Source organism: Eumetopias jubatus, unplaced genomic scaffold (assembly GCF_037043125.1).
Source record: "Eumetopias jubatus isolate StellerSeaLion01/CBP00866 unplaced genomic scaffold, mEumJub1_p1.0 scaffold_3, whole genome shotgun sequence".
Taxonomy (NCBI): Eukaryota; Metazoa; Chordata; class Mammalia; order Carnivora; family Otariidae; genus Eumetopias; species Eumetopias jubatus.
In genome coordinates this window covers 171,614,891-171,627,290 of record NW_028274809.1, presented here as the reverse complement: position 1 = coordinate 171,627,290, position 12,400 = coordinate 171,614,891, and the positions used below count along the sequence as shown (strand labels likewise).

The following is a 12,400-nucleotide window of genomic DNA, read 5'->3' as shown; positions in this document are numbered from 1 at the left end:
ACCTTACAAAATTACTTCTGATACATATGCAGTTTAGATCATTTGAATAAATGTGTTTGTTAATAAAATCCCAAATAAAATTTAAAAATTTAAAAACTCATTTTAGAAAAAAATATTGGTTGCTCCCATATCAACAATGCCATATGATGATATGAACCAAAATCATAGGTTTTGTAAAAATTTACATTTATTTTTGTTTTATTTATTCATTAAAGATTTTATTTATTTGAGAGAGAGAAAGCCAGAGGGAGAACATGAGTGGGGGGGAAAATATGAGGGGTGTGGGTGGGACAGAAGAAGAGGGAGAAGCAGACCCCTTGCTGAGCAGCGTGCCCCATGGGGGGTGAGGCTGGCTGGATCCCAAGACCACGGGATCGTGACCTGAGCCAAAGGCAGATGCCTAACCTACTGAGCCACTCAGGAGCCCTGATACACATTTATTTTTAATAATATATAACACTGGCATATGAACTTGAAAATAAAGGTTATCCAAAACACCTGATATGTCAGTAAAAGAGATTACAAATGTCTACACACTCACTACCCAAGTTAAGAAATAAAACTTTACCAGCTTTGAATCTCTTTATGTATCCCCTTTCCAATTAGTCCTCTTTCTCCCAGAAAAACATACACCCTGTACTTATTTTTTAAATTATTTTGTTTATTTTCATTATAGCTTCATAATTCTACTCTTCAGCATGCCTAAAAATGTGTCACCACTGTCACTCCATATTTAATAATAATGACTTTTAAAAACTCATCTGATAAATACATGATTCTGCTGTCCATTTATCATTCTCTCTGTATAATTTTTTATTTAGTTAATATATAATGCCATTATATATTCCTGTCCCATTAATATATATTCCAGTTTTATTTTTATTTTATTTTCTATTAAAAATAATATTGTCTAACAATTTCCTTAGAGATACCCTAGTACATGTGAAAGATTAAATTCAAGATGATTTTTTTCCTAAGAAATTGTGTCAATTTTTATCCCAACTACTGGTCATAAGATATCTGATGACTCATTGTTAGTGCTGACACTTTAAATGATCAAATGTTCTAGTTTTGATACTCTAAATTACATTTGAAGTTCTATATAAAACTAGTTCTTTTATTAAGACAGTTTTTCTTCATAAACTTAATAATATCACAACATTCTTTAAAATCTTTAGGGTTTTCCACATTTTCATACTTGTCATTCATGCCTTCTTTCTCAGTTAACAATTCTGGGAGAACATCAATTTTATTACTTTTCAAAAAAAATTACATTTTTTAATTCTCCATACTAAATTATTTTCTTTATTAATTTAATTCTCTATATTCTTCCTTACATATTTGGGTCTAATTGGCTTTTCCCCTCAATTTCCTGTGAGGGGTGCTTACTGGTTTTAATTACTTTTGTAATAGATACAGTTAAATCTATAAAGATTAAAGAAGTATGACTTTAATTGCATCCCACACACTCTTAGGTGTTTATTTTCATTTATATAGTCAAAATGTTTCTATGTTATTTATTTCTAGTTTGACTAGAATCTGTAAAGTTCCAATTCCTTGAATTTTGATCTTGCTCTATTGCCAATAATTGGATAAATTTTTCAAAATATTCTGTGGACACTTAAAAGTAATAGTATTGAAATGTAGTGATCCACAGGGGTACATGCACCCCAATGTTTATAGCAGCAATGTCCTCAATAGCCAAACTATTGGGAACCAAGAACCAAGAACCAAAATGTCCATCAACAGACGAATGGATAAAGAAGATATGGTATATACACACAATGGAATATTATGCAGTCTTCAAAAAACCGAAATCTTGCCATTTGCAACGACGTTGATAGAACTCGAGGGTATTATGCTAAGCAAAATAAGTCAATCAGAGAAAGACATGTATCACATGATCTCACTGATAGGAGGAATTCTTAATCTCAGGAAACAAACTGAGGGTTGCTGGAGTAGTGGGGGGGTGGGAAGGATGGGGTGGCTGGGTGATAGACATTGGGGAGGGTATGTGCTATGGTGAGTGCTGTGAATTGTGTAAGAATGTTGAATCACAGACCTGTACCTCTGAAACAAATAATACATTATATGTTAAAAGAAAAAAAAAAGAAGTAGGAAGGGAAAAATGAAGGGGGGAAATCAGAGGGGGAGACAAACCATGAGAGACTATGGACACTGAGAAACAAACTGAGGGTTCTAGAGGGGAGGGGGGTCGGGGGATGGGTTAGCCTGGTGATGGGTATTAAAGAGGGCACATATTGATTGGAGCACTGGGTGTTATAAGCAAACAATGAATCATGGAACACTACATCAAAAACTAATGATGTAATGTATGGTGATTAATATAACATAATAAAATAAAATTAGAAAAACTAATGATGTACTATATGTTGGCTAACAATAAAAAATAGCAATTTTAAATAATCAAAAAATAATATGTATTCTATAACACATTGATGAAAGAAATTGAACATGACACAAGCAAATTTTCACAGACCCTGAATAGCCAAAGCAAACTTGAAAAAGAAAAGCAAAGCTGGAGGTATCACAATTCTAGACTTCAAGTTATATTACAAAGCTGTAATCAAAACAGTATGGTGTTGGCATAAAAAGAGACACATACATCAATGTGACAGAACAGAAAGCCCCCAAATAAACCCACAATTATATGTCAATTAATCTTTGACAAAGGAGGCAAGAATATACAATGGGAAAAAGACAGGCTTTTCAAGAAATAGTGTTGGGAAAACTGGACAGCTACATGCAAAATAATGAAACCGGATGATTTTCTTAAACACACAAAAATAAACTCAAAATGGATTAAAGATCTAAATATGAGAATTGAAACCATAAAAATCCTAGAAGAGATCACAGGCTGTAATTTCTCTGATACTGGCTGTAGTAACATCTTTCTAGATATGTCTCCTGAGGCAAGGGAAATAAAAGAAAAAATAAACTATTGGGACTACATCAAAATAAAAAACTTCTGCCCAGCAAAGGAAACGACCAACAAAACTAAAAGAAAGTTAATTTGTATGGGAAATAATCACTTCATTTTATTTTTATGGCTTGTCATATTTATACTTAAGTGGTGAATTCTGATAATATCAAGAACTGCTTTGTACTTTTTATTGACTCTTGTTTCCTCAAAGTTAGGGAAGCCATTCACATTTTTTCTTTTGAAATTAAAAAAAAAGCAAATGGAACAGTATAGAAACAGATTCTTTCCTCAGTGAGATAAAAAAAATAGTGGAAAAAATAAAGCTACAAGAAAATATGTCTCTAGTCATTAAGTGGGGCTCCTGTAGTACACATTCTGCTTGTGGGTGACACAGGTGAAATCTGTACTTGGAGCCTGGTAGGAAACAAGATTCAATGAAGATAGTTTTCATAATATTTCATCATTATAATTTGCACCAATCCAACAGTAAAATGACTATCTATATGGTCATACCATGTTAGAAATGGGATTTTGAGCAAGTTAGGCAAATTTATTTTTGACATTTTTTATTCCTTCAAGATATAGAAATCATTTTTTTCTTTTGATAGCCATGATTGAGATATCAGCATGTGAATCATCGGTACTGTAAATTTTAGAATTTTGGGATAAATTGACAACCTCACTCATATTCTGCAATATTTTAATTAACTTAGGGACATTTAAGCAAGTTTCTAAGAAATATCTGAGGGAAACTGTGACATGCTTTGACTGAAAACATCAGAAAGATTTTTGTTCTGTTTTGTCTTGCTTTGTTTGGGTTTTTTTCAATATTTTATTTATTTATTTATTTAGAGAGTGGGGTGGGAGAGGGGCAGAGGGAGAGAGAGAATCTTCATTAGGTTCTACACTCAGAGCCCTATTGGGGCTTCATCTCATGAACCTGAGATCATGACCGGAGCCAAAAATCAAGATTCAGACGCTTAACCAACTGAGCCACCTAGGCGCCCCTGTCTTGCTTTGTTTTTAATCATCTTATAATCAGGGTACCGGCCAGGCAGCCCAGCTTCGCGAAGGCTCTTGGCCGCCGCGGCCGGCAGGCACCTGGCACGCGCCCGCCCCGCCGCCACGATGCCCAAGAGGAAGGTCAGCTCCGCCGAGGGGGCGTCGAAGGAGGAAACCAAGAGGAGGTCGGCAAGTTTGTCAGCTAAACCTGCTCTTGCTAAAGTGGAAACGAAGCCAAAAAGGCGGCAGGAAAGAATAAATCTTCAGACAAAAAAGCGCAAACAAAGGGGAAAAGGGGAGAAAAGGGAAAACAGGCTGAAGTGGCTAACCAAGAAACGAAAGAAGACTTACCTGCAGAAAACGGAGAAACTAAAAATGAGGAGAGTCCAGCCTTCGATGAAGCAGGAGAGAAAGAAGCCAAGTCTGATTAATACCATAAACCATGTCTCATCAGTGGTCCCTGTCGCCTTTCTTGTACAATCCAGAGGAATATTTTTATCAACTATTTGTAAATGCAAGTATTTTAGTAGCTCTAGAAACATTTTTAAGAAGGAGGGAATCCCACCTCATCCCATTTTTTAAGTGTAAATGCTTTTTTTTAAGAGGTGAAATCATTTGCTGGTTGTTTATTTTTTGGTACAACCAGGAAATAGTGGGATATTGAATGTGGGAGGCTTTGATTGTCTTGGGTGTCAGCTCAACATTCCATAGCTGGGGTAGTTTTTATATCCTATAATACCAAGCATACTAAATGGCAATTTGGAGTCGGTCGTGCATTTACTATGTCTTGAATATTTTAAATTACTTCTTTTCCCATGTTGTTTTTGGTAGAATTGTTTCCTAAAGAAAACCACTCCTAGATCTTGGCTCTCCCGGTCAGAATTCTTGTGCACTCTGTAACATCTCGGTCGTGGTAGTCCGGTTTTCCTAGTAACTCTGTTAATGTGCTGTGCAAGATTGAGAATTTGAGTATGTAGTGTATATGATATTAAATTGTGAATTAATGGGACTTCACAATTTAACAGTGCATCAGCATTTGAAGATCTTGGTACTGGGAACCCATCTAATTGCTCCGGGCCATAGGAAGCTCATAAAATAAAACAGATACTTCTGATTAAAAAAAAAAATATATATATATATATATTTAAATATATATATACACACACACACACACATACACATTAAATAAATAAATAAAGGCAGAATATAGACTAATCATGTCCTATCTATTCAAGAATATGTTTATCTTTTTTAAAGATTTTATTTATTTATTCATGAGAGACAGAGAGAGAGAGAGAGAGAGAGGCAGAGAGAGAAGCAGGCTCCCAAGGAGCAGGGAGCCCAATGTGGGACTCGATCCCAGGACCCTGGGATCATGACCTGAGCCAAAGGCAGACGCTTAACCATCTGAGCCACCCAGGCACCCATAAGTTTATTTTAATAAGTGCATTAACCTATTACAACAGTATATGCTTCATCTAAGAACCCATACTTCCCATAAAATTATAAAGAAGGATTTGATGTAGAATGTAGACATGAAACAGAGAGGAATTTTCTACAAATTCTAATCAATTGGCCTCATAACAACTTCTTTTATAAATCCAATTCCAGGGGTACCTGAGTGGCTCAGTCATTAAGCGTCTGCCTTCCGCTCAGGTCATGATCCCAGGGTCCTGGGATCGAGCCCCTCATCGGGTCCCTGCTCCGCACAAAGCCTGCTTCTCCCTCTCCCACTTTGCCTGTTTGTGTTCCCTCTCTAGCTGTGTCTCTCTCTGTCAAATAAATAAATAAAATAAAATAAAATAAATCCAATTCCATTGTATGTACTTTTTGGAAACATCACACAATTCACACTCTCTGTAGTTTTACTCATTGGTCTATGTCATCATGAAGCAAATTTTTGCTGTTACTTTGCTTATCTAAGTTAGCCTACTTTTCCAGAACACCTAAAAAAGTATTTTTTGACATATCCTATGTATAATAATTTAATCATCTGACATGGCATCAAAAATAAAATTTTAAACTAGATATAATCTCAATTTCAATGGGTTATAATTCAGTTTTCCAGAGAATCTGGACTATAACTATTATCTAATCTTCAGCAATTTCTGAAATCATTTCCAAGTTTTGCTTATATTTCATATCAGCACATGCTACTTTTATTGTTACTTATTTTATGTAATTTCCCCATTCTCCACAGAGTTTCCCATGAGAAAAGAAATTATTATCTAAAGTATTTTGCGCCCCTCAATTGAGAATCACATCAAAGAACTTGCATTTTATTTACTGCACTAGCTGGGGGGGGGCATAATTTGTGTTAACTCTATAGAAATTGTATTAATTTGGGAAAAACTATTCTACAAATATTCAGAGAAAGAAAATATGATTTACTGAGTCATTAACTTAGAATTGTAATATATGTTTTAGGGAAGGATTATATTTCTGTATGAATTATTTTTTTTATTTTTTGTTTCCTTTGATTTAGATTTTAATGGTTTGAACTAAAAGACAAGGCAAATAGGTATTTTTCAATAATGGTTTAAAATGATATATCAGGCAAAGCAAAAGCATATATAGGAAAAACTAATGCATTATACAAAATTAGCCTCTCAGCTTTAAATTATATGAACTTTCTGGGTCTCAGATACCTACCTTCAAAAAATAAAGGAGGTAAAAAAATAAACAAATAAATAAAAGAAGTAATACAACATTTCTAAAGTCAGATACATCTCTAATATTTACAGCTCCAACATTTAAAATTTTAATCATTTTTAATATTCATTTCTGATAACTCCACTCTATTTAAGGACTTATAATAATTCCTTAGGAGAAAGTTTTGATAGACTAATTCAAAATTAAAAAATAATTAACAAGAAATATCAAATAATATTTATGGGGATTTTATAAGTATATTCGTATTAAGGTATTGCAATTAAGATTACTTATTTTAGCAATGGGAACGAATAGCTACAGAAACATGAGTATGTTCCTTTAAATCAGGAAGACTATAGATTTTAGAGAATGATTATAATTTGATAAATAGATTGATCCAAAGTGTTGATAATTTCCTAAAACATTTTTATATTCACTATAAACCAAAATGGATAGATTAAAGTAATGTTGAGAGTCAATTCTATTTAAGAGTTTAAAAAATAAATTAGAAAATGTTTCTTTGCACTATCTTAAAATTCATGCCTGTAAAAGAACCTGTCTACCTCCTGTGGTGGTAGTTATTTTCTGTAGTTATTGCACAATGAGTTTGCCCTTATAAACAAATGTTTACTTATAAAATAACAGTGAAACCTAAAGTATTAAATATGAAGTATTTTACTATATGAGGGGGTAAGATTTTAAAACTGACATATAACCAAAGGCACTTTTCAGACACTCTTTACAAGTTTGATACAATACCTTGAACTTCATGTGTAGACTGACCAGACACTTCTAGATTTTGATGACAAACTATTTTAAGTTGGTTACAACATGGGAAAAGCCAGTATATTTAAAAATTATCAGTTAGTGACACTGTAGAGATATGAACTTTAATTTTCCATTTGTATCCTCTAATTCTTCAGTGTCAAGAAGAGAGGAGGTGGAGTTTTAAAACAGTTTCTTTTTTAGCTCTCGTTTTTGATATATGAAAAAATCACAGTCCTATGAGTAACAACAGATTCCAAATAATTGACCCATTTTAATTTTCCACACCAACACCAAGAAAGAATAAGGAGGTACAAAGAAGATCATGGTATAAAATTTGTTCTAGATTAAACTGTACTGTTATACATTGAAGCTTCTATGCCCTTGTAGACCATTTGAAGGTACCAAATTCTACTGAATTAATATGTTAATAATTTTAAGTTTTTATAATTAAACATTCAATGTCCCATACATTTAATAAATTTAATCAGTCATAAGAGCAAAATCTTAGAGAGTAAATAGTTTTGACATAATCTGTTAATATCTGTTAACAGATAAATGTATTTAACATGTATGTGAATATATCCAGACATTGAAATAACAATAAAATCAGCACTATTACTATTTTGTTGATCTGACATATACAATACACTGTACTAATCTCATATAAAAATATTATTTCTATAGAAGTTTCATCGAATTTATCTAATTAATTGTAGTTACATCACTCATATTTGAGGATTCATGAATAACGTTAGCTCCTTGTGGGTAATTATCAACACAGATATTCTGTTCATATGAAATACTTTGTGCAGAGTAACCAGAACTTTGTTAATTTAAATGATAAAAAAATATGTCCGGCTTGTAGCTAAAGTGAAGTATTTTTCTCTGTTTCTAAAATTAGGATTTATTTTCATGTTACTCAATTTTATTTTGTTTTATTTTATTTGGTACTTCATAAACTAGTGAAATGTGTGTGCGAGTATGTGATTTAACGTGAGCACATAAGTAGAAGGAAGTGGATTGGCTAATGGGGCCAATTATGGGGACCTGAAGAGATATAAAAAGAATGATGATCCATTATCCACTTGAAGAACTGAGTTGTATTTGGATGTTTTTCTTAGTCACAGATAGAAAAACAGGTTGTTTGTTCTTCAAGAATAAAAAGTATAACAAAAGCAATTATGAAACTACTGAGTAAGGCTATAGCCCAGTCATTGACAGGATATGTTAAATGGACAAGTCACTTAAATTTTCTGAGCTTAATTCCTTCATCAGTACAATTAAATTATTTGTTTCGGGGTTCTTGAAGTAACACCATGGACTAATCTTCTCAGTATGCCTCATATTACATACAATTGGATCATATAATTGGTAATCCCATAAGATTCAATCAGCATCTTAAAAAAAAAAGATTTTGTATAGACCACAAATTTTCATGTGAGAACAAAAGAGGACAAAAAATGAATAGTGCTAGCTACATGTATCAATAACAAATTCATAAAAGAAGTGATGTGTAAATTAGTTTTGCAGATTATATAGAAATTTAAAAAAAAAGGAAAACAAATGAGACCATAATGAAGAAGGAAACCATGTTCTGACAAACCAGGTGATAATGATTCTGTCTCTCTCTCTCTCAAATAAATACATAAAATCTTTAAGAAAAAGATTAGTACACAATCAAAAGTTATTATATATTTAAGGAAACCATACATAAGGAAATTCATCAGAGCAAGTAGAAGGAAAAGGAAATCTTTGGAATAAGCACTGCCATCATTGTCAAGAGAGTTTTGAGCAAATAGTATGTCTATAAAGAAGGAACCAAAAACAGTCTTGGCAATTAAAGACATGATTACTGAAATCAAAACAATTTAAACAAATTAGAAGAAACATAGAATAGAATTAATTGAAATATAATTTTACCTACATTATTTAATAACTTTGATTAAATTAACAGTTCTTAAGGAAAAGTAATATTCAACTTATATTCCATAAGTGACAGATAACACAAATAAACCAAGAAACATGAGGAAAATTGAAAATGTATTAAAAAATCTTCTCAAAAAAGGACAAGGATTAGATTGTTTTACCAGCTACTCATGGAATAAATTTTTCTAAATGTATACTTTTAATCATATGAGAGGGGAGGAGTAGGAGGAAGACCTTAAGCTTACATCCTCTCTCCAACACAGCTAAACAATTGTTAAATCATTCTGAACACCAAGGAAATTGATCTGAGGACTGAGGGAACAAACTGCACAACTAGAGAAAGAAAGGAGGCCACATCATGTAAAGTAGGAGATGTGGTGATGTGATCTGGGGGAGAAAAGAATCTTGGGTCCTGCAGAGGGGAGGGAGCCCTGATCACCTAGAGGGAGAGAGAGAGAGAGTGTGTATGAGAGGAGAAAAAGAGAGGAAGCAGCACACAGGGGACTGCACAAGAAAAACACTTCCCCAAAACCATTGACTAGGAAAACGAGAGTGGCTGATTATTGAAAGTTTTTACAAGCAATGGAGCTGAAAGTCTAAAGTTTTAGAAGTCTACACCATTGCCAGTGTTGAGCCTGGCAGGCGTACTGGTGCTCCTGTGAAGAAGGGCAGAAGCTGGTAGGGGACAGGCCTGCTCTGCGGATCCCCTGGGTTGCACTGGGAGAGAAAGTTCCCCTTTTCAGAGTGCATTTGAGAGGGGCAGCACTGCCTTTCAGGGGACAAAAGAGCCAATGGGCACCACTGAGCTGCCCTGTTAATTAGCAGAGGAGCAGAGACACCTGCTGAGGGCAGCTAATCTGAATGACAGCTTTTTACTATGCTTCATCATAAAATCCAAGCCCCTGGGTGGACATGTGACTGCTTTTCTGGGTCAAACTGGTACCATCCACAGTGCAGCAAGACCTTCCCTGAGAGGGTCAGTGTGGATTAATACCATGCCAGGTCCCTAAAATTTGGAGTTTTGAAACCCAGCCATGTGCCTGAGATAAAACACAAGAGCATTGTGCTGCTAGGCAGGGAGATGGCTCAGACACAGATGGGAGAAGGCAAAGATCTGACAGAAGCCTGGGCCACAAGAGGGGAGATTGTTTGCTCTTCTATGAGGGCTTTCTAAACACCAGCAGATGTGGGCTCCCCTCTCCAAGGAAGAGAGCGAGAAGATACCATTTTTCACTCCTTCCCTCACATAGACGGACTTCAGCGAGTGGGCCTCTTACAACAAGCCTGGCTCCCCTCCACTCTGCACGTGCCTTTTCAAAAGGCAAGTGTAACTGAGAACCATAGCAGCAGCAGACCCTTCCCCTAGAAGATCAGCACAACCCCCCCCACCCCCAACACACACACACACACACACACCAGGTTACTGATCATATTGTGCTGCAAAGCTTCAGCTCTAGTGGAAATAAGACCAGACACAGGCTTTCCTAACATAACAAAAGACAAAGACCTAGACAAAATGGCAAGAAGGAGGAATTCATCCCAAAAATAAGAACAAGGAGTGGCTATGGCCAGGAAGCTAATCAAAATAGACATAAGTAATATGCCTATACCAGGATTAAAAAAACAAACAAACAAAACAATCAGAAGGATACTAGTTGGGCTTGAGAAAAGCATAGAAGAAATCAGAGAGACCTTTACCAGAGATATAAAAAACTAGTTGGGTTGAAATAAAAAAACTCAATAACTAAGATGCAAAACCAACTGATGGTAATGACCACAAGGTTGGAGGAAACGGAGGAATGAATAAGTGATATAGAAGATAAAATAGAAAACAATGAAGCTGAAAAGAAGAGGGAAAGAAAAATATCTGATCATGAATGTAGACTTAGGGAACTCAGTGAATCCATAAAACAATAACATTCATATCACAGGACTCCCACAAGAAGAGAGGGATGATGAGTTTCCAAAACAAACAAAACCTAAAGGGTATGAGACCACTAAACCAGCCCTGCAAGAAATATTAAGAGGGATCCTTTGAGTGGGGAGGAAAGCAACAGAGACTAAAAAGCAACAGAGAAAATCTCCAGAAACAGTTACCTTACAGGTAATATATTGGTGCTAAATTCATATCTGTAAATAATCACTCTGAATGTAAATGGACTAAATGCTCCAATCAAAAGACATAAGGTATTAGAATAGATAAAAAACAAGGCCCATCTATATGCTGCCTACAAGAGACTCATTTTAGACCTAAAGACATCTGCAGATTGAAAGTAGGGAGATGAAGAACAATCTATCATAATAATGAACATCATAAGAAAACCAAAATAACCATACTTATATCAGACAAACTAGATTTTAAACCATAAACTTTGTCAAGAGATGAAGAAGGGCACTATATTGTCATTAAGGGATCTATCCAAAAAGAAGATCTACCAATTGTGAATATTTATGCCCTCAACTTGAGAGCAGCCAAATATATAAAACAATAATGAACATAAAGGAAATAATTGATAATAATACAATAATAGTAATGGACATTAACACCCCCACTTATATCAATGGTCAGATCATCTAAGCAGAAAATCAACAAGGAAACAATGGCTTTGAATGATATACCGGACCAGATGGAATTAACAGACATATTCAGAATGTTTCATCCTAGGGCAGCAGCATACACATTTTTTTTGAGTGCACATGGAACGTTCTCCAGAATAGATTGATACTGGGTCATTTGAAATGATTTAAAAGTAAATTAAAAGTAGAAATTCATGGCTATTATATAATGCATATATATACTTATCATGCATAATCAATACAATTAAAATTAACCTGGGGATATAACAAGTAGAGTATTCTGGAACTGATTTCCTATACAATAACTCAAAATATGTTCTGTTGAATTTTTTACATTGTATCTAATTTAAAACTTATTACTAATGTCCCAGCAGAAAGAGGAATCATTAATGAACATGTGAATATTTGAATATTTCTGAATAATTTGAGGAACACTCAATAAAAAGACCACTTACAAAAATGTGGACATTTTATGTGGATTTTTGTTGTGCATGCCTGATGTTATAAGTTGGTGAACCAGATGAGAGCTGG

The 12,400-nt window shown here is 34.4% G+C and overlaps 1 pseudogene; it reads left to right on the top strand.

Annotated features, from left to right (window-relative positions):
* Positions 1-4,072: 4,072 nt before the first annotated feature.
* LOC114211537 (non-histone chromosomal protein HMG-14 pseudogene) lies at positions 4,073-4,704 on the top strand (annotated as a pseudogene).
* The last annotated feature ends 7,696 nt before the right edge of the window (positions 4,705-12,400 follow it).